Source organism: Phoca vitulina, unplaced genomic scaffold (genome assembly GCF_004348235.1).
Source record: "Phoca vitulina isolate PV1807 unplaced genomic scaffold, GSC_HSeal_1.0 scaffold8, whole genome shotgun sequence".
In the NCBI taxonomy this organism is placed as follows: Eukaryota; Metazoa; Chordata; class Mammalia; order Carnivora; family Phocidae; genus Phoca; species Phoca vitulina.
Window position 1 is genome coordinate 68,468,824 of NW_022589711.1, and position 26,881 is coordinate 68,495,704.

Consider the following 26,881-nt stretch of genomic DNA (forward strand, 5'->3'; position numbering starts at 1 on the left):
AGTGCCATCTCTAAAGGTTGTGTTATCATCGAAAGAACAGAATAAAATCAAACCAGTGAAGTGTCACATATTCTATAACCACTATCTCATTTAATCCTCCCATACTATGAGGAAAATATTTTTATTTCCACTTTATAGATGAAAAATGAGACTCAGAGGGATAAGGAGCTTGCCTAAGGTTCATAAATTTGCATATCTTGGGCATTTATTTTTGCTTACTTTCTTGGTGATCTAATCCAGTCTCGAGGCTTAAATACCATCTGTATGCCAACAACTCCCAACAACTTCCCAACTCCAGCCTTAGCTGCTTCCTTGATGTTCACACCAGGCATGTTCTCACTGTAGGAATTTGGCACTGACTGCTCCCTCCACCAGAAGAGCTCTTCTCCCCAGTACACATATGGCTTATTCCTTTACCTCCTTTAAGTCTTTTCCAGTGATCACCTGTTAGTAAGGCTTACTCTGACCATCTGATTTTGAATTCAAAATTATACCTTCCCTCTCCAACACTCTCCACACCTCTTCTCTGCTTTATTATTTTCTCCATGGTACTTACCATCTTTGAACATATTATAAAGATCACTCATTCATTTTGTTTATAGTCTATCTCCCCTAAAGTAGGATGTCAGTTCCATGAGCACAAGGATTTTGGCCTGTTTAGTTCACTGTTGTAGCCCGAGAGTCTAAAACTGAGACAGGCACCGTAAATATCTTTGACAAAATGAATGAATCAATCTAACTTTATATTCTAGTCAATTTTCACTATCAATCCTATCTCACCACACTTCTCTTTCCTTCTTGTCTCTCACTAAGGAGGATTTTGTCCTGAGTTTAAATATCTCTTGATTGCTTACCACAAATTCTATGAACATCTGATTGTTCAATTGCAATGGAATCTTCATAAAAACATGCCATGTCTTAGCCAATCCAAATCATAATATGAAAATATGCTCACCCTTCACTGAATTTTTATCAGCTATTTTTTCCAGAGAATCCCATCTTGAGGTCTAAATTCTTTACCTTATGTGAATCTTAAGGAATAAGGATATATGAGAAGAAAAACAAAATAAAAGTAAAATGGTGAAGTACGAAAAAAAATCTGGTGAAAAAAATTGTAGAGTGAAAAACAAATGCAAAGATAAACAGAAAAAGTATTTACAGAGGCTTATCAACAAAGATGTATGTCCATGACATGAAAATTAATGTTTTAAGATCTGGATCATGAAAAAAATCTACAAAAGAATAAAGAATAAGAATAAAAGATAAAGGGTAGAAGTCATATCACCTGAAATAATTAGTCTATCAAACTGCTGGTAAGGGACGCCTGGGTAGCTCAGTCAGTTACATGTCTGCCATCTGCCTTCTGCTCAGGTCATGATTTCAGGGTCCTGGGATCGAGCCCCACATCAGGCTCTCCACTTAGCGAGGAGTCTGCTTCTCCTTCTCCCACTCCCTCTGTACTCTTTCTCTCTCCCTCTCTCACTGTCTCTCAAATAAATAAAATCTTAAAAAAAAAAAAAAAACCTGCTGGTAAAAGGTATCACAAACTTTCTGGGAAAACAAGCCAATATCTCTCCATGAAAAGCAGAGTTAAGAATGAAAGGCAATGAAAAAAAAAAAAAGAAACAAAGAATGAAAGGCAACAAACGTTTATTGAGCCTACCCTCTACCATCATATTGCACACTTAGCAACATATTGATGCTCAAAGAGGTTAGTTAACTGAGACCACAAAATGGACAAAAAAAGAGACCAGATTAGAAACCATTTCTATCTGATTCTAAAGCTTGATTCATGCAGTTCAAAAAGCAATACCCTTTCTCTGCTATAGTTCAAAGCAAAACTTTTTGGAGCCAAATGGCAAAGACAATTGGGGTAAAAAAAAAAACAACAACACTGTCATGCCATACTACTTACAGATCTAGAAAAAGCCATGCTTTTACTTATCTTAATACCCTATTCCAGGACCCCAATAACTGGTAAACTCCTACTTTTCTTTAGAGACTGAATTCAGGTGCCCCTCCCTGTCACATTATCACCTATCATCACTTGCACTTATCAAACACAGCATTTACTACACTGTCCATGGAAACCCACTATCAGAGGTTGAAAGAAAGTCTTCCAGTAGCATGTCAACAAACCACTGGGGGAGGCATCAGAGTGGTCCAACAGTCTTTCAAACATTTACTGAGAACCCACCAGGGCTAAACTCTTAGTCTGCTTGATACTTGGAATACAGAACAAAAAAAACCCACAAGTCCTCCTGTCTTAGTCTATTCAGGCTATTATAACAAAATACCACAGACTGGGTAGTTTAAAAACAACAGAAATTTCTCAGTCTGGAGACTGGAAATCTGAAATCAGTGTGCCAGATTGGTTCAGTGAGGGCCCTCTTCCAAGTCACAGACTTCTCCTTGTATCCTCACATGGAGGAAGGAGTAAGGGAACTCTCTGGGGACTCATAAAGTCACCACTCCCATTCCTGGGGCCTCCACATTCATGACTTAATCATTTCCCAAAGACCCCACTTCTTAATACCATCACACTGGGCACTGGGATTTCAACATACAAATGTGGGAGTGGGGAGACACAAGCATTTGGACCATAGTGCCTCCCTTTCATGGAGTCTAGATAGAGTGACAGAAACAGATGACAATGGGCTGCAAAAGCTCAGAATGACATTTGAGAGTGCAGCCTTGGGCATGGCACAGGGCTGGGGAAGGAATCAAGGCCAATAAAATACCAGGTGCTAGGGCAGATGTGGTGACAAGGAAGTAAGAAGCATGTACCATCACAAAGATGAAGGGTTAGCTTGAAGCATGCTGAGAGCAGGTAGCAGGACCTCAGTCTCTCAGGTAAGGCTCAGGGGCACATGCCCTGTCAAAGTATCTACTTACAAGGAACCTGGCAGATATCCATTTACCAACGGGAGAACAGCAAAATAAGAATGGGACCTCAGAAGCCAACCAAAAGTCAAATTATCACTACCTTGTTGCATCCCCAAATTCCAGAACTCTTTATGAACCTATTTCATGTCCTTGCACTGTCAGGAAGTAAGGTGGGATTTTACTATTAGCTACAGCTCTAGCTACTGCTCCATTTACATTAGCTTCGGGAAATAACTGCAGAGGCTGGGAATTAGGAGTGGTCAACAAAGATAGGGTAAAAAATAAATTTTACATTCATTACATTTCTAAGTATTTGCTTGCAAGCCTGTCAGAGACATGAGCAACCATAAGGAAAAAAAAAACTAATTGGCAAACAATTATAGGTATTCAAAATGTATAAATCATATTTACAATAGTCCTTGAAAGAAAATTATCTATGATAATAATAAAGGGAAAAGGAGAAAGGATGGGGAAAATGTGGACAGGGCCAAGTAAAGAATAGAAAAGAAAAATAAAAAGTAGATAATAGCAGAGAGTAGATAAAGAGAGACAAAGAGAAAAAAGACACACTTCTTGCCCTTCTCTTCTGTAAACCATCTGTGAACCACTGGATTTTGTTGCTTCACAACGTTAGTAAACATGGTTGGGGCCATAGCATGGGAAAGAGGTGTTCTGAGGATTCTTTCATTGTGGTCAAACAGATGTTCATTCACCCTCCTGATGACCATGTGACACAAGAGATGAGTGCTGAAGGATGCAGCAATCCACCAAACTAAATAGATAGATAATAGATAGATACCAATGATGCAATGCTAAATTCTGGGTCACCAAATCACCCAAGTGAAAAAAAATTAATGTACTTCCTATACATTGTTAGCTGTAAAATATACAGATTTCAGTCCTTTGGTATTTCAAACCTAGATAAATTAGATAAATTACTTAGATAAATTGATGTGAATGTGATATAGAAATACAGTGTTTGGACTACAGGATTCCTTTCTGTGAAGTTCATGGGTTTATTATTTCCAAGATAAATAAATTCAGTGGAGTCAACCACAAAAATCACACCTAGTAATAGCTAATATTTATTTTATTTATGCACCCTTATGTGTCAGGCTCTGTACCAAGCACTTTATGTACATTCTCCTTTATTCTTCATTACTTTACAATAGGCCCAAAGGGAGAGCTATCCTTATCTTCCTTTATAAATAAGGAAACCGAAGCATAGAGAGGTTAAATAATTTGATGGTAAAGCTTGGATTCATATATAGGCTCTTCTTACTAAAAGACCTATGCTCTGATTCCCTCCACTTCCTGACTCCTCTATAGGATGGTGCCTTCCACTCTGTCATATTCAACAGCATCCTATATTCATATAGAGCTTAGTAGTATATAAAATCCCTCTTCAGATTCTGACTCTGACTCATTCGATTCAACTATGCTACAAAACAGGCAAGGATATGTTTCCCATTTTATAGGTAAAAACACTGAGACTCAGCCAGGTTAAGCAGCTTCCACCAATCATCAACAAATGGCAAAGTTAGAATTTATATGCACATCATGCAACTTTAAGTCCTGTGCACTATCCCCTACATCAAGTTCTTTTCCATCCTTCTTCCAGAAACAAGCAAGATTTGTCTCCATACTGCTAAATTACTTGTTGAGGACTAAAAAAAAATAAGAATCAGAGAAAGAGATATAATGCCTGCCAATGGCCTCAAATAATCACCCCTCCCAACCCTGCCATCTCATTAGATTTAAATAGCAATCCCTGTATAATAGGGAGCTATAAATTTGCCTATTTTGCAGTTGACAAAGGAGGTTTCACTGAAAGCACTGCTTGAAGGTCCAGAATTTAACCATATACCATTGAGTTACTATAATTATTTGGAGGAATGTTAAATCTAGTATTTGAAATCACCCTTTAATCGCAATTAGCTTGAAAAACAAATGTGGTTCTCAAGGTGCTCCAAATGTTCTGACTTTGCTTGATAAACATTGAGTCAAAGACCAAGGAAAAGTTTTGCTCACTTTGCAGTTTCCTCCTTCAATGCTGCTGGTCTTCTTCTGCACCTTATTTGAGATCTTATTTCAATTTATTTTTTAGGGGTTCCAGGTGGACTTCTTTGATAGAGCTTTTTTATATGCGGGTCTTAGGGCCTCTCCACTTCTCTGTCCCAGGATCCATTCCCATGGCAGACTGATTCTCCTTATTTATCTTTTTAGGTCCTACACCTTCAGCCTTCTCAACACTGCTCACTCCACCTTTTGTGGTCCTGCTCCAACAAATCTGACTTCAATGTGAGATGTTGCTCCCTAAATCTTCCTTCCTTGCTCCCCCTAAAGGCATAAATATTCAGGTCTTTTTCCCTTCAAGGGTTTTACTTTTAATCACAAGAGGAAAATAAAGAGGGGAAGACAGAACTAATCATGGAGAAGTTACACAGTACGCAATGTTCTTCTAATTTCTTATCTAAAGCTCCTGATTTCCTTTGAGGAGGCAAATTAAGCCTCCATGTGTCCTCTGCTAACCAAAATATAGTGGTAATTCTGGGAAGATTACAAAGAAAGGACCACTGATCCCTTAAATTCATTGGTATCCTAGCTGCCTGGGGATTGCTCCTTCTCTAGTCCAGTTCAAGTATAGCCACTTCATCATTCCTGGACAGGGGACTGGATCTTCTATTCACCCTGTCCCCTGCCCTTGCCTAGCTTCTTGAGTACTACCAATAAGAGTACTGATAAAAACTGAATGTTTGTGGGTCCCCCACCCCAATTCATATGTTGAAACCTAATTCCCAATGTGATGATATTTGGAGGTGGAAACATTGGGAGGAGCCCTCATGAATGAAATTAGTACCTTGATAAAAGAGACCTCAAGGAGGTCTCTTCCCCTTTCTGCCATGTGAAGACACAGCAAGAAGATAACTGTCTATGAACCAGGAAGTAGGATCTCCCCAGACACCAAATCTGCTAGTACCTTAATTTTGGGCTTACAGCCTTCACAAGTATGAGGAAAAAAAAAAATGTTGTTTCAGTTGCCCCCCTATGGTATTTTTGTCATAGCAGCCCAAATGAACTAAGACAGTAGTATATACTATCTCCTTTCTCAAACTCAAATCAATGTTCAGGCATTCCCCTCTGGTTTAAGCCAGTGATACAGTTATCATGTTGCTGCCAGACACAGCTTGGGGACAACAGTATGAAAATGACCATTTCGGGTCCTACAGGCCCCTCTCCTCTCTGGGCTTCCTGTTTAAATATGTCATATTGCAATGCAAACGAAGTATGGATATGCCACCGAGGCCCTTTGGGGGCACCCTCTCTGTTCAAAGCTCATACCAACCCCTCCATGCCTTTGATGGTAGCCTACCACACCACCACCACGATTGCTTTCTCCCTCATCTTCTTCCCAGGGAGAAGAGGTATTTTTCTACCTTCTTGCCCAGGGGATGGACAGATCAACTGATATCCTTAGGTACAGAGCTTCCCAATTGACCCACTGTCCCAGCACAGCACTTCTCTAGACATCTGGGGACCAAGGCTCCCTGAAGAAGTGCTAATCAATGCCTGCCAGACTTCTGGCAGTTGGCAAAACTCCTGTGGATCCATTCCTCAATAATGGTACCTTTTTCTGCACTGAGAAGTACTATATTAAAAATTTAAATAGACAGATGTATGGATGGATGAATAAATAGAAAGATAAAACACCAAAAAATAAACAATATATGCTCCTTTGCCTCATGAGGCAAATTTGTATACCTGAAGTCCCATGGGCAGGACATTTGATCAGTCATTTTGCATGCCCCTGAATCCCCTCCCATAGCCACTTTCCTCACAAATAGATTAGATACAGGCAGTTTCAGGGGAGCAGTTTGGCTGGGTGGCAATGCAGGACAAGAATGAAAGACTGCTATAAAGAAAGAAAGATAAATACTGCCAGAGTCAAGTGCAACTAATCTTCACTCTCATTTTCTCCTTTCCATCTGTAGCACAAACCACAAATAATCAAGTACTTTCTTGAAGAGAATGACTGTCACAGACAGAAACCTAAAAAAGCATTCCTTGCCGACATTATGCACTGCAGACTTTATTGTAATCAGGTCAATGAAGTGCCATTACATGAGCCAGTGGAGATCATTTTATTTTATAGAACATTCTTTCTTGTGATTGTGTACAATGAGATTTACCTGATTCTATCAGAGCTGGGGGACTGAGGAGTATTAAGAATAACGAGCTTTTGTTTGAAGAACTACAGCCATTCTGCCTTTCCAATGTTTTTATGATTTGAGATACAACTAGCGAATATAAAACAACTGAAGACCTAGAAACCTCCCTTCCAAGAACAGACTGTTGGAATCAACACATTTCCCTGAAATATTCTGTCGGAGTGGTAATTAAGAGAGTATCCCCAGGACTGTATGCATTTGACTGTTTCTTCATGAAAAAGGTCAGTGTGCTAATAAAGACACGTGCCTATTTTTATTTAGGTGTTACTGACGTTCTCTTTCCTGCAAGGGACCCAAAGAAAAGCGTACCTGATGTCCCTACAGCAATGTTTCCTCTACTGATTTATGACAAATACTAGTGCAAATATGTACGTGTGTGTGTGCATGTATGTGTGTGTAACAGAGACAGAGAGAAGGGAAAGAGAGAATATGTTTGAGCACTGGCACGTGCCTCTAAAGAGTTTTATTCTTCATCTTTATTTTTGGTAGCATCATTTACATTACAAAAACAGTAAACTGGCATAAGTTTCAAACACAAACACTTGCTAATAGTATTCTGCAAAGGGACAATGACAGGACCAGAGAAAATACCTCTTGCTCCAAATACAATTTTACATTTTGAAATATGATTTACTTTCTGGATTGCAGCCAGGCAATTACCATTCACAAATATTTCAAGTGGGAGAAATGAAGTGGTTGCTACTAGTCCCATAATTTGGAATTGCTGCTAACAGATTTTACATATCAACAACTTCTCTACCATTCTTTTTTAGAAAATACAATAAAAATCTTAATATTTCTGCATTTCAACCCTTATTGTTAGCTTTGCTGATGCTTGAGACAAAACTGTGTAAGTGGCTCCCTCTGGTGCTGCTACTAGTATGAGTGGTTTTCTTTTGTTTTGTTTTATTCACAATCATAGATGTAAACCAGATTAGCTGGGAAAGGTAAGGAGAAGCCCTTGGGGCCTGCTTTACTAGAAATGTCTCTTGGGATACAATTCCACTTAGAATAAAACTAGATGAAAGGTGACATCTTTCATGATATAAGAATAGATACAATATCTCCCTTGGCCCTTTTTCTTCATTTCATATACGCCAAAGGAAACTGTAAAAGGTAAAAGAAAAGTCATGTTCACTAAACCCTGGCCAAAGTCCCTAAGAAACTACTTAAATCATGCTCCAAGAAACTACTTAAGTACTTCTAATGGACCTCTGAGTCCATCAGTCACCAGCCCAAAACTCCACTTTAACCTATGGCCTACATAGCAGTGATCAGAGCAAATGTGAGGTCATAAAATGTGTGTTGCAAGAGGCAACCAAAGGCTCCAGAATGGCATTTCTGAATGGCATCAGAGAAGAAGCAGGCAAAATCTCCTTCCATGGCTGCGATCCATAGTTGTCTCCAAAGACCACCCTTGTCAGTATTAAGTCCTACCCGAAGGCAGCCAATATTTGAAATCCAGGCTCCTAGGTCAGTCACCATCGTTAAAGCCGCGGGGATTATTCTGAGGCAATCTGCAGGCTCTCCCACGTTGATTTTGTCCTCCTTTCCGCCCAAGAGGCAGCACATCCTCCCTGATATATTTCTCTAAAACACAGCGTATCCTCTACCACCAGCCAGAATGTTAATGCATTATCACTCTGTACACTGAGAAAACAAGTGACCATATGTAGCCTATGCCAGAGGAGCTGTAACTGTGAAGAACAATGGCTCTGAGTCAACAGCAGAATTAAACTACTCCCTCTTATGAAGCTCTTCTGAATATTTTAAGTGTTGCCTTGAAAGTGTGGGATTATGTGCAAGCATAAACATTAGCTTAATGCAATTTTTTGGTTCGGAATATGCCAGAGTTTAAAAATCAGAATTGGAATGCAGAAAATAACTTTGGTATAAATTTAATTTTTTTCATGTGTGATTAAAACATGATTGAAGAGGCATACTTTATGTATAATTAAAGTTGCTTTGTAATTAAGAGATTTAAGCATGTATAGAAAATGATACAGCTTAGTTTGGAGATTTTACAAAGGCACCTATTAAACACTCACTCCCTAGCAAGCCTATGACTCAAATGTTTTCACATTCTAATGCTGATAGAGTCCTTGAATTTTTTTAAAGCTGCCAATTTCACCATTTCTAAATGCTTTATCCTTCCTTCAATGTGTTAATAAAATAAAAACAGCCCTAACTTCTTTGCATTAGCCAAAACAGGAATGTAGAGCATTCTGTGTCTTAATTTCCAAGGCTGGGGTGTGGGGGAGAAAGAAGTATCCCCAGGATCTTTGAGACAAGGTTTGCTTTATCTTTGCCTTCTTTACTGTGCCTAGTACCACGTGGCATATAAAAAGTGTGGGATAAACTGTTATTACTGAGTGAGCAGAGAATGGGTTTGTGTACATGTGTGGAGGCTTATCATGGTAACAAGAACACTCTGAGACATTTTTTTATGTGCCAAGCAAAGGTACTAAATACATCACTTCATTTAATCCCACAAAGCCCTATGAGGTTGACATTATCAGCCCTATTGGACAGATACATAAAAATTGAAGAAAATTTGAAGACTACACGGAATTACACATTTTAATGTTATCTTAGCAACAGGATCACCTTGTGGGCTAAAGAGTGAGGCAGAACAAATTTGTTTGCTTCAGTCTTGTTTATTTTATAGTCCCTTTCTCACAACACAGTTTCTCAATACCCCACCCTCTCCAGGGATTGCTTCTTGTCCTCCCTATGGGACTCTAAAGCATCTTTCTGGTAAGCAATTGGCATGAACCAAGGCTTCATCTCATTGGCAATGGTCCTGGTTTAAACTAATATTCCTGGCCTTCCCCATCAAAACCTATTTTACATTTCATTCATTTTAGCTGAGTATCACATGGGGAAGGGAAAAAATCAGACAAACATATTCATACAAATAAATATAAAATATATATTATATGTGTAAAGATATTATGTATATATATACACACATAGATAACTGTTTTGCAAGCTTGAGTATAGCAGATTTAAAGGATATTGCAAACTTAAAGATACCTTTCATACTGTCTGTATCTCCCTGATAGATGATTCCATTCCAGCGATTGGGCCTACTCTCTGCCCTATAGTAGCATCACCTTACTCTCCTGTTCTTTTTAGGCTTGCACGGTAGAGAAAGGACCCCATGAGAGGTGGTCCTGTGAGGCCTCATGCTCCTCTGGAGTTTTAGAGAAGACAGGTGAGGGAATGACATTCTACATTGAATACAAGGACTATTCCCAGTGTATTTCTGACTAGCAGAGTCAAAATGCACCGATTCATGAGAAATTATGACCATGTTTATGGAGTTCTATAGAAAACATGCTCATGCTCTTCTAACTGATTCACTCTTTGTTCTCCAAGTGCTGGTTATTCTAGGCACTGATTCCCAAAATGAGCTGCTGTTTTTACAAAAAGTGGATTCAAGGAAAGTCGGGAGGGACATGTTGATTTCAGGTTCAATTTAGTAGAACAAAGGAATATATCTCACTTGAAATTGCACTTCTTAGGCCATAGAAATGTTATATTTTTTTTTAAGTAATGATGAGGATGATCATTGGGTGTTAAAGGACAAGTTAGCACCAACTAGAGCCTCTCCCTTAAGCAAATGGGACATTCTGATTATAGATGTCCTGTAATCAACAGTTTTGAAAGGACTGACTAGAGCACTATAGTGGAGGGGAAAGAAGATGTTTTGAGTGGCAGAGTATTTCTAGTACATTTTGGGGAGAGGCTGCCCAGGTTAGAAAACAGTATCTGGGCAGACTATGGAAAAAAGAATCTCCTTGCTTAATGATAATCAATCAATGATCTCAAATTGGTTTACTATCAATCAGTTATATTAATAGACATATACTCAGAAAGTTATATTTTCCTTTCAAATCATTTAATTTGCTTTCTGATAAAACTGAGTTTCTTCTGATGTGAGTAATATGAACCAGTTTTTCTGAGAAACTGCTTATCTCAGGGTAAATATATAATTGACATTTCTGATTTGCAGAAGTCCTAAGCCAAACTACTTAACACAGAATGAGATGTATCTTTTCAATAAACATCTTTTTTTTCTACAATAGTACTTCTTAATGTGGGTTGTCTTATTTACTTACTTATTTTACTTTTGAACAAGTCTTAAATGATCAATTACCTCTGCTACATGTCCTATTCTTAATTTTTGTTGCTTTTCTTCAAGCAATGCTTTGCTCCCTTTTCTCCATTGTTCATATCCTTATCTCTTTTTTACTAAACCTTTCTAAAAATAAAACACCCTTCTTTATAACTTGTCAATTATCTCCCTTTTATTCCTAAACTAATAATTCTATAATCACAGATATATATCATATATGATGCTGATATGTGTATTGCTATCCTGTATGTAAAACTGATGCATGAAGGCATTACATGAGGATTGGGATGTTTTGGTCCAAGTTCAATCATTGTATTAACCGAGCAAGATATTTCTTATCTTGGCCTACTTTGTCACTTGCAAAGTAAGGAAGTTCGCCTATAATTGTGTAAAAAAACCATTCTGGCCCTTTCAGCTTCTCAGATGGAAATACTATTGGATATTTATTTAAAAATTTTAAAAAGTAATTATTCCTTTTTACAACATGTTTTACATATTATCTGGTGTCAAAAATTATGATTGATATCATAAAATATTGATTGCAATGTGAATATAATTTCAATACCCTATTTAATGGTCTAACATTCTAAACCATTAAACCATATTCTCCATCTTAAATACTAGTATCATGGATATTTTTCTTTTCTTTATTTTAAAGATTTATTTATTTATTTATTTTAGAGAGAGAGAGAGAATGGGTTGGGGAGAGGGGCAGAGGGAGAGAGAGAATCTCAAGCAGACTCCCCACTGAGCAGGGAGCCCGAGGCAGGACTGGATCTCAGGACGCCAAGATCACGACTTAAGTTGAAATCAAGAGTTGGACGCTAAGCCCACTGAGCCACCCAGGTGCCCCTGGATATTTTTCTAATAGACAAAGTGGCCTAAATAGAGAATTAAAATAATTTAATTAAATTCAATAAAAGTCTACTTACTTGCAGCAATATTATGCATTCTATACTTCAATTATATTAAAGAGGAGCTTCGAGAATATCTAGTCAAAAGAAAGGGTTTTCTTCATGCTCTAGAAATCAGCTCACTTTTATGGCAAAATAGGTAGGTGAGAGGCAACAGTGTTTTCCTTGTAGTGACTATACTCCAATGAGAGAAGGGAGAGTGACATACCTCTGGAGAGCTTGTTATTCATCAGAAAGTAAGTCCCCAGGGCGCCTGGGTGGCTCAGATGGTTAAGCGTCTGCCTTCGGCTCAGGTCATGATCCCAGGGTCCTGGGATTGAGTCCCGCATCGGGCTCTCTGCTCCTTGGGAGCCTGCTTCTCCCTCTGCCTTTCTCTCTCTCTGTCTCTCATGAATAAATAAATAAAATCTTTAAAAAAAAAAAAAAAAAAGAAAGTAAGTCCCCAGCTTTCTGGCCACTTAAAAGCAGTGGCAATTTTCAAATACAATACAGAGAAGAAACACTGTTGTCTGTGGAACTGCACAGTAAGAACTGTCAAGATATATCCACAAATAGTAGCATCTGACTGATCTAACCCAAGACTCCTCTTCCTTTTATTCATATTTTTTTAATCAGTGGTATGTGGTTGAGTAATGATAAAACAAAAAAAGGAAACTTCATTTTTACCTGCCAATTTTCTCTTGCTTTTTACTGATGACTCTCTTTTTAAGCAGAACATTTATATATAGTGATAGTTAATTCCTTGTGTTAAGTTTTCTTTGTTCCTGATGGAAAATGCATTTTCTCCTTGCCTCTTCCCACTTTTGCATTCTTTATTTGGCTTTGATTTATTCAATGATCTTTTCCATCCAGTATATTTGAGGAGAAGGGTCCTAAATCCTAACTGCTCTGTCGAACCCTCTGCACTGCTCACAGTTGCTTTAGAGAGCAAATAAGATATGTATGTGTAAACCTCCAAAAATTATAAAATCTTAAAGCTATACAATAAATCTTAAAGTTACAATATCTATTTTATATATGAAATATCTATTTTATATATTATCTATTATATCTATATCTATTTTTATATATTAATATATATAAACTTATACTTTAAGTATATAAACTTATACTTTAAAATAACACCTCTCTATCATTACATTTATTCAATACCAGCTTAGATATATATTAGTATTATGAACATTCTTTGTTACTGATTTCTTTACCCTAAATAGTTCTAAGAGCCAAAAGACACATTTAATTTCAATTAGTCTAACTGTACATTTTAAACATGGAAACTGAGGCCAGAGAGATTAAATGAATTACAGGAAGTGACAGTTATTAGAAGAGTCTGCTCTGTAAACACAGGTCACTTGATTCCTAGTCTTGTGCTGTTTCATGCCTACCATTATCTATCTGGAAGGCTAGCTATGTTTTATATATTACAAACTGGGAGTGTAAGTGGAGAATAAGAAGGGATAGAATTAGATTCTAATCATACTGTCTAAGAATTATGTAGCTATCTCTCATATCCAAATGCTTAGAGATTAATTAAATAGTTGGTTAATTAATAATCATTACTGCTTAAAAAATGAGGACACATGTATCATTACACTTGCCACATTTCATTGATTCTGACACATTTTTTTTAACCTTTAACATCTCTGAAATCAGGATGTATTTTATAATTCCTATAGCCAAGGAGTAGTGGAGGCACAGTAGCCATTGACTTTGTATGTTAAAATTGGCTGTGTTCCTCTTGCCATAACCAGACAACCACTGCTCCTGACATTTCAAGACAATTTAAGAAAGAAATATGAGATTGTCATCTGAAAATTCTCAGTTGTCACCTTCCAGTAATATCAACAAAGCACCGGCATCAAACCTTTCAGAAAGCATCAGTTGCTTGGAATGAAATGCTGAAGACAATCATGGAACACTCCTAAGAAATGACATACCACCAACACACAGAGACTACTGTCAGAAAAAACATGGATATTGATGGCTCTGAGTCAGAAAAAAATGATTCAAAAGAGTGAGAATCTAAATAGAACAAAGTTTTTTACATTCTTAAACCAATGTATTTATTAATATTATACTTTTGGTATATGTACAAGATTGATATAGTATAAAAATATACATCTATTTAAGTCTAGTTTACTTTTTATAAAAGTATAAAATAAAAATTTTAAGTGGTGGGAAAGAATTGTGTAATGATTTAATTGAGGTGTTTCTTCTTTCAAAGGTGCACATAGAATAAGGCTATGCCCTGTAACCAGTTGTTCCTTAGTTTTGATGAAACATGGTGTATTTGATATATAATTAACCATTTTATTCCCTGAGAGAAGCTTTAGGAACTTACAATATCTAGGGTCAATGCTGTGAACCAAAATTATTTCACAGTGGATGTCAAAGTCTGAGATACTGCCCAGGTCTAGAGGAGAGAAGGTCAGAGAGACGAGACGCTTACTTAGAAAACATGCTCTCCTGGTGGTCTTCACTTGATACGAGTGCCCACTAAAATGTGGGATCTCCTTAAAACCAAATTTCACTATGTTTTCACTTGCAAACATACCTTCTATTAAAAAAGGAGAAGCATCTGCTTCTGACCATAAAGACAGATGGAGTTACTAATTATCATTTTAAGTTTGATTCAAATATTAGTTCCCTTGGAGGTGAGCAGCCCAGGTCAGAGGTGGTTGCTGGGGTGCAAACGGCTTCAGGCATGGAGCCCAGAAACAGAGCACTGGCAACAGAAAGATGAGAAGCTGAAAATGCATTCTAAAATGCTGATGGTTAACCAAGAAGATAGCCAATGTCCATCACAATGTTTGGTTTGAAACAAAGATCAAATCCATTCTTTTCTAGCTCATGGTTCTTATACATGGTGGCTTTGGTGTAAAAGCTTATTTGCCCGTTTATATTGGGAAGAAAGTTATTGGGTAAGAAGGAGGTTAAAAAATTCTTAGGTTACAGAGGAAAAAAAAAGTTGAAAAGCAATTTCTATCTGATCACAGCAAAACATGTGCAATGAGTTGAGCTTATTTATACTTTCTCCACCTTCCCGTCCTTAGTTTACCATCAATCTGCGAACTACAATGTTTATCTCTATCAAAATGATTCAAACACTGCTGATCTCTCCTTTCCCTAAAATCCTATTGCACGTGCTAGTGGGGGCATAATTCAGCAGTTTATTGCACACAATATTGCCTAATTTCTGAACATATATTCATTCAGGAACAAGACATTTATTGAGTGATGTATGACAGCATTTGTTTGTACGTACATATATACATATATATTCTTCCTCTTTCCAAAACTAATTTGAAGCACAAATTATTTATGATAAAAAGCCCAAATACAATAAAATCTTAGAGCAAAGTTTAAGTTAAAAACATAGATTCAAATAATGGGGCAGGGTAAAAGGAGATGGTTAAGAACCCCTTTTCAATTGAACACAAAATTGGCTCTGTGCTTCCATGAAGTCAGACAAAAGAACGAAAATAAAGCTTTCCTTGTTTAAAAAAAAAAAGACTCATAATGTTCAATGAGAGAGACACTCACTGCATGTTAACTGAAAACCCTCCCCTAGGCCCTCCAAGTAAACAGTTATCAAAAGCAGCGAGGTCATTTTAATTTGGGCATAACTAATATCAAGTCCTTCATGAAAGTAATTGGTTCAGTCATTTCTCACATTATTCTTGAATTATGATTGTAAGATCATGTGACAAACACAACTAATCTATTCAGTAAAGAGGAAATGCTTCTGTTTAACTATGGTTATTTTATATAATATAGGTATAAGTTGAAAAGGTAGGGTTTGGGATTTAGACGTGTAATGTAGCATAATTTAGTGTTTGTAATTCCTCTACCCAGGGCCCATTCCTACATTTTCTGACTTTCCAGGTAGTATTTTTCTTTTAAATCTCTGGAACTTCATGAAAGGAATCATTCTATATAAGAAACATGCAGCCTGACATATATTCAGTTTATGTCCATGGATTCAAAGACTATTTAATGTGTATGTGTTTTTTCTAATATAGGCCTTCCATATTATAAGAAATTTAAGGAAGACAGAGCATGATGTATATGGAACACCCTTTTAGGTACCCTGGGTTACAGCTATTGCCTCCTTCCTCACAATTAACAAAAGCTCTGATTTTAAGTATGACTTTGCCATATCCACAGGGAAAGGAGACCTCTTCTTCAGCCCTAGGGGAAGGACCATGATTGGTCAAAATCATGCAATGCATTATCTCTTTGCCAGTGATTCGTTTAAGAGTGGGATGTGTCATAGTTTTAGTCAATCAGGCATAAAGGGAAGTCTACTGAAACCTTCTAGAAAAATTTTACTTCTCATTTCCATAAGAAGAAGATTGGCACTCTTTGCTTTGAGTGGGACTATTTGGCTCTGTAGTAACCATATTGTTTATCTTCTTTCCAAGATAGAGAGCCAAGAGAATAATAGCAAGGTTGTCCTAGAGCCCTGACATCTTTGAAGTGCTGAGTTAGCTAACCCTGGACTAACATACCTCCAAAATCTTTGTTTTATGACATAATAAGTCACTACTTTTAAGGCCTTTAATTGGGTATTCTGTTACTTGAAGGCAAAAGTTTAATAGACACCATATTTTGTATTTCTATATTCTACACAAGTCTGAGCAAAAGTTGGCATTCGATAGACTCATAGAGAATGAATGACAAAAGTAAGAAGCAGGAAAAAAATATTGTAATTAACCAGGCAAGATTACTGGCCATCACAGCAAGGTTGATATATCTTTGTAAGGTAGTATTCTTCTTTACAATGATATCCAGCAGTACTTCTTTATCACACTGAGGTAAATAATTGAGTAATCTAATTTTTTAAAGATTTATTTATTTATTTTAGAAAGAGTGCACACACAGGTGCAAGCAGGGGGAAGGGCAGAGGAAGAGGGACAGAATCCCAAGCAGACTCCCTGCTGAGCATGAAGCCTAAGGCAGAGCTGGATCCCACAACCCTGAGATCACAACCTGAGCCAAAATCAGGAGTCAGATGCTTAACCAACTGAGCCACCCAGGTGTCCCTTGAACAATCTAATTTAAAGTTACTATGGCCCATGCTAGCACATCTGTATAAGAAATCATTATTTTACCTAACGCCATCACTAGCATGTGCTTTATAAATACAAGCATTAGAAAGGAGTATTAAAACACTAGATCTGCATTTTTGTCTTCTTTGACAACACTTCTCACCATTGACCACTACCTAATTTATAAATATGAATAGCACACTTTATTGCTTTCTTCAGTAGACTGAAGGAGATGGGGTGCCGTCTCACACACACACACACACACACACACACACACACACAAATGTTAGGAAGAGCAAGATGCCTCCATTCTGCCCAGTTATTTTCCAACTAAAATATCACCTTGAGGGAAAAAGCACAGTATTATCCCAAGTCATTGTGTTAATATTTAAAATGTCAAAAATTATATCTACCCTCTTTTATGACTGTTTGCTTTCCTTTTTTTTTTTCGCTTTTTCTCCTTTCTAAAATATTTACGTGAATTTTACATATTCATTTATTCTGCAACAGTGGTAAACACTTCTCTTTTCCAACTGCAAATCCATTTCCCCTTCTTTTTTCAGATTCTGATTTTCTCCAAGGTAGTGGTATGCCACACCACTCATGTATTTTCCAACCTCTCATGTACCTAGAAGTAGCCATCTAACACAGTTCTGACAGCGATATGACAATAGAAGTCTACAGGGAGAATGTCCACATCACAAAAAAAGAAACAATGCTCAAGGAGAGGGCTTGTTTGGCCTTTTCCTCTCCTTTTTCTTTTTTGCTTTCTTTCTTTTTTTTTTTAAACAATCACACAGAGAGTCTTCTACCATTTATTAAGCAAAACCAAATAGATCCTCACCACCACTGCAATGCAAAGAAAAAGAGGAAGTAGGAAACAAGGAATTGTCTTGCTCTGACTTTGGACAGTCGTTGCCAGTCCAGGAAGATTTTACCTCTGAGGGCATTTGGCAATGTCTGAAATACTCTTGGTTGTCATAACTGGATGGGTAGGGCATGCTACTGGCATCTAGTGAAGCCAGAGACACTACTAAACATCCTAAAATGAACAAGATTAAATCCCCACCACCACCCCCGTGAAGACAAAGACTTTTCTGGACCAAATGATGATAGTCACTTGAGAAATCCTGACCTAGAGTACTCTTGTTATCTTTCTTTGGGCCTAAAAAGCAGACATGATGCCAGAAGCACAGCAGCGATCTTATGCCCATGAGAAGAAAAGTACCAAGATGAAGAAAGAAGTCTAATTCTTTTCCTGAGTTTTTAGTATATGAGATAAATAAACCCTTGTTTGCTTAAACCACTGTTAGCCAGGTTTTCTGCTGCCTCATAGCCAACTGTATTCCTACATTAACATTCATTTATAGTCTACTTTATGTTCAGACACAGGGCTAAACATTCTGAATAAAGTCGTAAATCAGGTATGAATTTTTACCTCTGGGAATTTACTACCCACTGAGGAAGCCAAGCATCAGGAAGTGTAATAGGTGGGCTACTCCTGATATATAAATAATGTGTTGTGGAAGCTCAGAGTAAGGATACAGGAATGAAGCAGGATGGTGGAGGAAAGACCACTCTAAGGAAATAAAATATTCTGTCCTACAGTTGGGGGGGGGTGTGTGTGTGTGTGTATGTGTGTGTGGCAGGGATGCGTGGAAGCAATCCATGAAGAAATAATGGTGTAAGTGGAGTACAGAAGCATAAAATGGCATGTAGTATTGGGCAAAATAACAAGTAAGAGTCTTGAGAATGGAATAAAGAGTAAAAGTAGGGAGGAGTTCTAGGTGGAAGGTATTTTAATCAAAAAAGTAAAGGGGAGTAAATTGTACAAAGAATTGAAAGCCATCTGCATTCGGGACACTACCATCCAAGGTATAAGGAACCATTAGTCATTGTTAACAAGAGATCCACAAGACCAGACCTGCATTTTAGGAAAAAAAGTAAGTTTGGTGAACTATACTTGGGTGATTCCATTTACAAATAATTAAAATATAACTGAGGAATCTTCCTATTTACAATCAAATAAGATGGAAACAGACATCAAACTTCACTTCAAAATACTTTAAAATGTGACAAAAGTGTACAGTTGAACTGTTGTGGTTTCAAATCTTCCTGTTAATTCCAATTGTGTTTTGCTTACAAAAACTACAAAGTAATATTTGTTAGGTAATTCATAAAATAATTCCTTTGTGTAAAAATATAAAAAGGGATTCTAGAAATAAACGATTTCTATGCTTTGCTAAAAATATTCAAAATTATTTGTTTCAACACATGGAAACCCAGAGAGGCATTTGTCAATCAAACTAAATCTGTATTAATATTACCCCACACAAAGCTGTCAAAAACATTAAAACTTATATGGAAAAAAAAATTTTAACTCAGAAAGCTGAGATTTAGATCTGTACTCTCTAGTTACAGCTATTTAATTATCCTGTTAAAAAAAATCCTAACTAACTTAAGGAAATCTGAAGGAAGATGTAGATCCTGCCGCTGGATAACTATGTGGAAATAATTAAAGTGGAAAAAAATATGAAAAGTTCAGAGTTGGAAGAGACTCTAGAAAGTCAGGGAAGTCACCAGCCCTGCAAAGAGTCATCAAGCCTTCAAGCACTCTACCTGCAGCAAATGGAGCTCTCTGCCTACCTTCTGTGAGTATATATTCCACTGTCAATTTCAAACAATTCAGACATTTACATTTGAAATTTCAAACAATTCAGACATTTACATTTGAAAATGTTATACCTAGACATAAAAGAGAATTCTCACAAATGAAACCCCACGATGGGAATAGAGATAAGATTGACAGAAAGTACTGTGGGGGTGAAGAGAGGGAGACTGTGGAAAGAAGGGGAGCTAAAGAAGGCTTTCCTTTACCCCACACTGCAGGAACTCTAGGATAGTCTGCTGAAAGACTGACTCCCTCAATTTCTGCTTATGTTAAGAGGATTGGAAAGACTAGCTGTAGAATAGCAGGCTTACAGAAAACAGTTACTTATTTTAATCAAACCATGTAATCAGAAGGCCTGAGTAATGATTAACTTCCACTTTCTCTGTAAATCACTCAATCACTCAGGTAGCTTTAAATTCATTCTCTGCCTAGGGCACAGTAAACTTAATGTTTTTGTACTTAACATTTAATATTTTAAATATTTCCCTGGCCCTTGTTTCTGAGCTCATTTAAAAAGCTGGTATTCTGCTAGGTTGCAATGGCTGATTGAAATGCCGAGACATTTTAAAGCTTTTACACTCAAACACATGTACCCACACCTTTCCTTAGTTATATTTTTATATCTATGATCCTATTTATAATTAAGCACAATTAATTTTTGAGGAATGCATTATGACCCTGTAATTTTCATATACTGCATAAGAATTTATTTAAGCGAAAATCTACTGTAGTTTCAGTATGAAAAATGAGAATATTAAGTACCTATAAAAATGCAGAGTAAAAGATACAGCGTTAGCTATCTGAATTCATGTTTCCTAAATCCTACACGTATCGCTATGGTCCTGGAAATGAAAAGGAAATAGTATAATACCTCTGTGGAGGCCAACTGCTCATAATTTAGAATAATCACAAATGAATCGAATGTTAGACACATAATTTCCCTCTACAACACACTAACAACCTCCTCTGGAATAAATTATTCCCAACTCAAAATCTCAACCTAAATAATTTTAAATTCACTGCAGGTGGTTTTTCATTTCTACTCACAAAGCATTGTGCTGGACGGTCAGTAGCCCAGGGAGAAGGTTTTTAAATGTTTGGACTACCTTCTCTTCCTGGGGGAGTTTATTGCCCAATAATGCATAATCTCTTAGCTGCTCGTCGCGGAGGATCTAGGGAGTGACATCTTGACTTGAACCACGCAGGTCTGAAAACCACTTCTCAGGAAATACGGGGAAGAGCAACTTTCCTATCCCTGTCAAACTAGGAGGCGGAACCACCCCCTGAACTAGCCGGAGGCCTGGGAAGAGCAGGAGACTGAAGGCAACTCCTCTGCGCTCCGCCAGGGCTTCTGGCGAGGGTTTTCTTCTGGAGGCGGCATTGTTCCTCCATCTGCTCAGCCTTCGTATTTCGCCAGCAAACCCTCCCCGCTCTTTCGTAATCTTTTCCTTATTTCTTTAGTACCTCTCTGCCGATATCCCGGCTCTTGGTCTCTGTGATCCCTGGGCACAGCTCTAGGCTGAAAAGCTGCAGTGACTGGGGCGCCGCTCTAAGGCGTTGGAGGCGACTGCACTCGTCCGCCCGAGCTCGGGAAGCGTGCGCGCCTCACACTCGCTTTCTCCCCTTTCTCCGCTCTCCCCGGCTCGGACGGGCTCTCCCGGCCTCTCATCCCCCGACAACGGCTCGCCTTTCCTGCGGTGTCTCCTCACACCAGCTCCGCGCAGCGTCGGCCGCCGGGTCGTCGGCGCACTGACACGACGCCCCCCGCCCGCCGGCCGGGACTCGGGATTGAAGGGTCAAGGCGCCGCGGGGAGGCGGGGAGGAGGAGCGAGGAGAGCCGGGGCAGGTGGGGAGCGCGGGGGCCGGCGGGGGGAGGGGGGGCGGGCAGAGGCGGGAGAGAGAGCCCAAGAAGAGAGAAGATGCATCTGCTCTGAAAGCGCCAATGAAGAGAGGACTGAGGGGGCAGGAGTGGAGAAGAGCAGAAAACACCCACCAGCAGGGGTGGGCGAAACGGGCAATTTACAAACTGCCAGGGCGAGAGATGGTGAGTGGAGGGGGAAGGGGGCTGACGGGAGAGAAGGAAAAAATAAGGGCAAGTTTCCACCTCTCCCCAAAGGTCGAGTCTGAAAACGCGTCCCCTGAACAGGGAGTTAAACAGGGACTGGTCATGGTGTAAAGGGTGGATCTAAAAAGGAATTTAGTGTCGTGTAGTTTTTCCTCCACTAGACTCAGCTCCATCTCGCTCAACTCTGGTAAAGGACCCTCCAAGTAAAATGAATTGGTTTAATGCAAAAACGGAAGCTGAATTTCCTCCACCGTGGACTCCTCCTGAGGTACTGGTTTGTTTTTAAATGAAAATAAGCGTTTGGGAGGTTCCATGAACCCCAGTGCTAAAGAAACCACCCAGTTCATTAAAGTTCATTATTTTTTATTGCTTTTATTTTCGTCAGAGGATAGAGGTGAAGGGTTGTCACCATGAGATGCTTAAAACAGCTATCTAGGTAGCATTATTTTTCAAAAAGACAAAATGGGTTTCCTAAAACAGCTAAAGGGGGTCTGGGAAACTCAGTTACTCGGCTGGGAAAAAGAGAGAGAGAGAAGCATTTAAACTCTACCAGACGATTAAACCTTCAGCACCCCACCCCACCCCCCCACCCCAACCCCTCGGAACTGGAAAGGGGTTAAGCGTATAGAAGAGAGTGAGCAGGGCAGGGTTGGTGGAAGGTGGGGAAAAGGAGGGAGAGGCCGGGAGTAGGAAGTTTTCGGCAATCTCCGGGATTAAGATAAACGCCGGAGGCCGGCGGACGCAGGAAGCTCCCTTACCTTTCTCTCTAAGCCCCGTTTGCACCTGATCTGCAACCATAAATACTTCGTGATGCTTAGTGTGCAGCCAAACGATGGCCGAATGTTAAACAATCCTTCACGCTCCCTCCCCTTTTTAAAAAACAGGCTCAAAAGAATGTTAATACTGTTCTCGTTATCCATCGGCTCCAAAACATTCCGCTTTGTCGGGAAGAGAGACGAAAACCAAGCGCTTGGGCACGCATATATGTATTTACATATTATGCGGTCGGTATATAAACATATATACGTTTTCTGCATATAAATCCAAAAAGAAAAGCACCACAGATGCCTCTGAAGAGGGAGGGGACGGGGAAGAGAAAAACTTGGCAAGCCAAATACATCCAAAGATTTCTTATCAGGAGCCACCTGCTTCAATATGCAGAATTCCCGAGAAGATTTAGAGGGAGAAGAAAAAAAATTAATAAAATACCCAAAACACACACTTGCAACTGAAGACGCCTAAGACGCGTGGAAATGGAGAGGATGAGAAGATCTCCTGAGGGTAGAGATTCGCCAGCTAAGTGAGCAATCGCCTCCAAAAATCACAGGCGGGGAGGTGGCTGCAAATCGTCCCCTGCTCCGGTCCCCGCCGCCGCCGCCGCCGCCGCCGCCGCTGCTACCTGTAGACACGCGCGCACACACGCACACACACGCGCACACACACAGCACAACCCTCTCTCCTTCTCCCCCCTCTCTCCTTGGTGTTGCCGGGAGCAGGAGTCTGAATTAAGCTAGACCCATCTTTCAGACCCCGTCCTGCCCCCTCAGAGCCAGGACTCCCTCCCCCGCCACCCCTTCCTCTCCCGGTTTATTGCTCAGCATCCCCTCCCCTGTGCGACCCCTCCCTCCCCCTGGCCCAAGCCGCGATCGCAGTGGGGTGGGCTTTCGGGGGTGCGGGTTCGGCTGTGGCAAACGTGATGCTGGTGGTGGTCCCTCCCTTTACAAGTTCCGCCCTCCTCCCTTCCTCCTCCCGCCGCGGCCAAGCCTCCTCCGCCCGCAGCGCGGAAGGCAGCAGGAGGGGTTAAGGGCTCCGGACGTCACGTGTGACGTTCACCAAACCACTCGGAGGAGCGTGTGAGTGAACAGCCCGGCCGCCGAGCCCCGAGGCCGCGGACGCGATGAGTTTCTCTGTTCTCAGCGTCATTATGCTCCCCTTGCAGGCGTTTTCGTCTTGGTAACTGAGAGCGCAGAGTTAGAGGCAAGAGCCTTCTAGCCTGGCTCTTCAGTTTTTGTTCCTTGGTAGGTATGTTGCTACCAAACTCCCACCAGCCAGAGGCAGAGTAAGCTCCGAATCGTGGCGTCTGTTGTAGCCCCCGTTTGTGGGAATAGTGTAGATGAAATGCCACTGCCTTTGGCCTCTTCCCCCTGGCTGTTCCCACGTCTTCTGCCACTGGATAGGGGATTTTTTTTTTTTAATTCATCATAGCTAATCAGTGTTGGCTTTTGTGACGGGTGTGACTCACTATACCACATTGTTTATACCTACCCACCTCCGATCAACTGCTCCATGTGAATTTCTAAATGCAAGTGAGTTGGGGGGCAGGGCCCTGACAACAGAAACATTAAGGTAATCGATTGCAACGTGTAATAATAGAAACAGAAAATCCACCAGTGGGAAATCGCTAGAAGAAATCAGTGACGCTTAGTCTAGAAAAGTCGTTTTTTTCTTATGGTATAAACTCTTGCCTCATATTTCTTCATATCATGTATGTTTTAATCTGTAAAGTTTAGGTAAAAGAAAGGAAGTTTAAAATAACCCACACGTAGAATGCGGTTGCCCAGAAGTATCACTCATTAATTAATTAATAACACTAAATAAGAAACCTAAGATTCCAGCATATGTGATCAGATTTTTAAAAATAATCTTCCCTATGACATATCATTTTTTCTTAGAAGGCACTTAGTACCACATTTTTCTGACAGTTTAAGAATTCAGTCCATCTTGTCATTTTTTTCTTTTTTTAAAGTAACCTTTAGGTGATGTGTTGACAAATAGTAGATTTCAGTATTGCTCCTAGGAAAGTGAAATTTCATTCAACTAAAACATGCATCTGATTCTTGGTGAAAGATCTACTGTATCCAAGTTTGTCTAAATCCTAAATCCTATGAAAGTTCTCTGAAATTTCTAAAATGCACTAGAATTTTCTAGGAAAAATGAAAAATGAGGATCTATTCCAACATCAATAAAAGTACCTAATTGAATCCTTTCAACTTTCATGAGACTGTACAGTTGAGGTAGCCTGATACAGGGCATCATTATAAAAACTGCAGAATCAAACTTTTTAAAAAGAAATAAAGATAACGTGATAAAGCTGTTTATTATAATTTACAGATATAAAGTTTTGTATACTTTCTTATATCCCAAGGCTCTGGGAATCACTTTCTAAATGCATCAGTTGAGGTTACTATCAGAACCCTAAAGGTAATAATGACTGAATGTTTTTCATTTCTAATATTTGGTATTTATAGTATGAGATTAATTTTAAATAGGTTTTTCAGTATTCTTTTCACAGCTACACTTTTCAACTGGGCACTATTATCTCATTTTTATGAGTTAGTCTTACAAAAAAACCTAAGAATTTTAATAAAATAGAATTGCCTTACAAATAGCATTTGTAAATACAGTAATCTGTATTTACAGGCAAATGAGCACAATCTGTAAATACAGGCAAATGAGCCACACTTTCCCAATCAAACCCCCTGAGGGAAATAAATCCATCCTATACCATTTGATGCCAAAAGCAATGAAAGCAAGAAGTTTTGTTTTTTATGTTTTTCTTTTTTTGTTGGTACGCAGTTAAGAGCTGGGACTCTGGAATCAAATTGCCTGAGTTTGAATCCTGGATCTTCACTGACTTTCTTATTGCCTGGTTTGTGTTACTTAATCTCCCTAAACCTCAAATTCTGCCTCTGCAAAATGGAGATAATAACAGTACCTACTCTGTAGGAATGTTGTGAGGATTATCCAAAATAATGCATGTAAAGCGCTTGGCACATGAGGAAGTAATTTTTCAGTGTTCACTCTATTTTTGGTATCTATGTGATGTCTTTCCTCTTCTGATTCAAACACGAGTATTTGTAGTGTTATTTGGGCTTAGCGTTAAAAACTGATTATGAAAACCAGTATTTGTAGTGATATTTGGGCTTAGCGTTAAAAACTGATTATGAAATTTGGTTGCACACTTAGCATGGAAGCCATTAGTGATTACAGAGTAAATGCTAGACCCTCCCTGCCTTCTCTTTTTCTTATGGTCCTGTATCTGTGTTCTATTAACTAATTTTAGTATAGGGGATCATACTAAATGTGAATAATGAGATAGAAAAGAAAACATTAAATACATGAATAGGGGATGAAGGCATCAATAAAACATAAGAAATTGAATTCAATTCACATTGCCAATCATGTGATCTTCTAGGTTGTGACATTAACTGAGCTCAAGGTTGCTGCCTTAAACTGGTCAGATACTGTTTGGAATGAATACTGGAACCCTCTGTATGGTCAAATACAAATAAAAACCTTGTGAAATTTGCCCAAATGCGTCTGCTTATTTGTAGACTGGGAAGGAGATCTTACTATAACACATAACATATTAGCATTTTCTGAAAATATTGGCTCAAAAGAGCCAATGTATTGAGTAGGTGTGGGGTAAAATATCACTAGAGGAGTAATGAAATCAGCTTTATAAGTATATTTTTATGACCTAATTGTTATGATGGTAAAACTTCCTTTTCCGGAAATAAAAATGAAAATATTGGAAAAGGAAGTTAGGTTTGAAGGCATACATTGTAGTGTCTTTTCAGATACCTCAGTGCAGTAATATATAGACTCAGTTTGCTTTCAGTCCAGAAAGTCATTAAGTGGGAAGATCTTTTCCCCCAGCAATTGTATATATAAAGAAAATTAAATGGCATGTTCTCCTAAAGTTTAAAAAAAAGGGGGGCACCTGGGTGGCTCAGTCGGTTAAGCAGCTGCTTTCGGCTCAGGTCATGATCCCAGGCTCCTGGGATCGAGCCCCATGTCGGGCTCCCTGCTCAGTGGGGAGTCTGCTTCTCCCTCTCCCTCTGCCTGCCTCTCTGCCTACTTGTGCTCTCTCTCTATCTCTCTGTCAAATAAATAAATAAAATCTTTAAAAAAAAAAAAAAGC

The 26,881-nt window shown here is 39.0% G+C and overlaps 1 protein-coding gene across 6 annotated transcripts in view; it reads right to left on the reverse strand.

The window, feature by feature from the left end:
• NLGN1 (neuroligin 1) overlaps nt 1-23,344 on the reverse strand; it is an 825,166-nt gene extending 801,822 nt beyond the window's left edge. The window contains exon 1 of one of the 6 annotated variants that reach the window (XM_032407188.1): nt 23,180-23,344. The gene's annotated coding sequence lies outside the window, so the exon portion shown is untranslated. The other 5 variants (XM_032407184.1, XM_032407185.1, XM_032407189.1 and 2 more) reach the window with 5 other exon arrangements.
• Between the last annotated feature and the right edge of the window lie 3,537 nt (nt 23,345-26,881).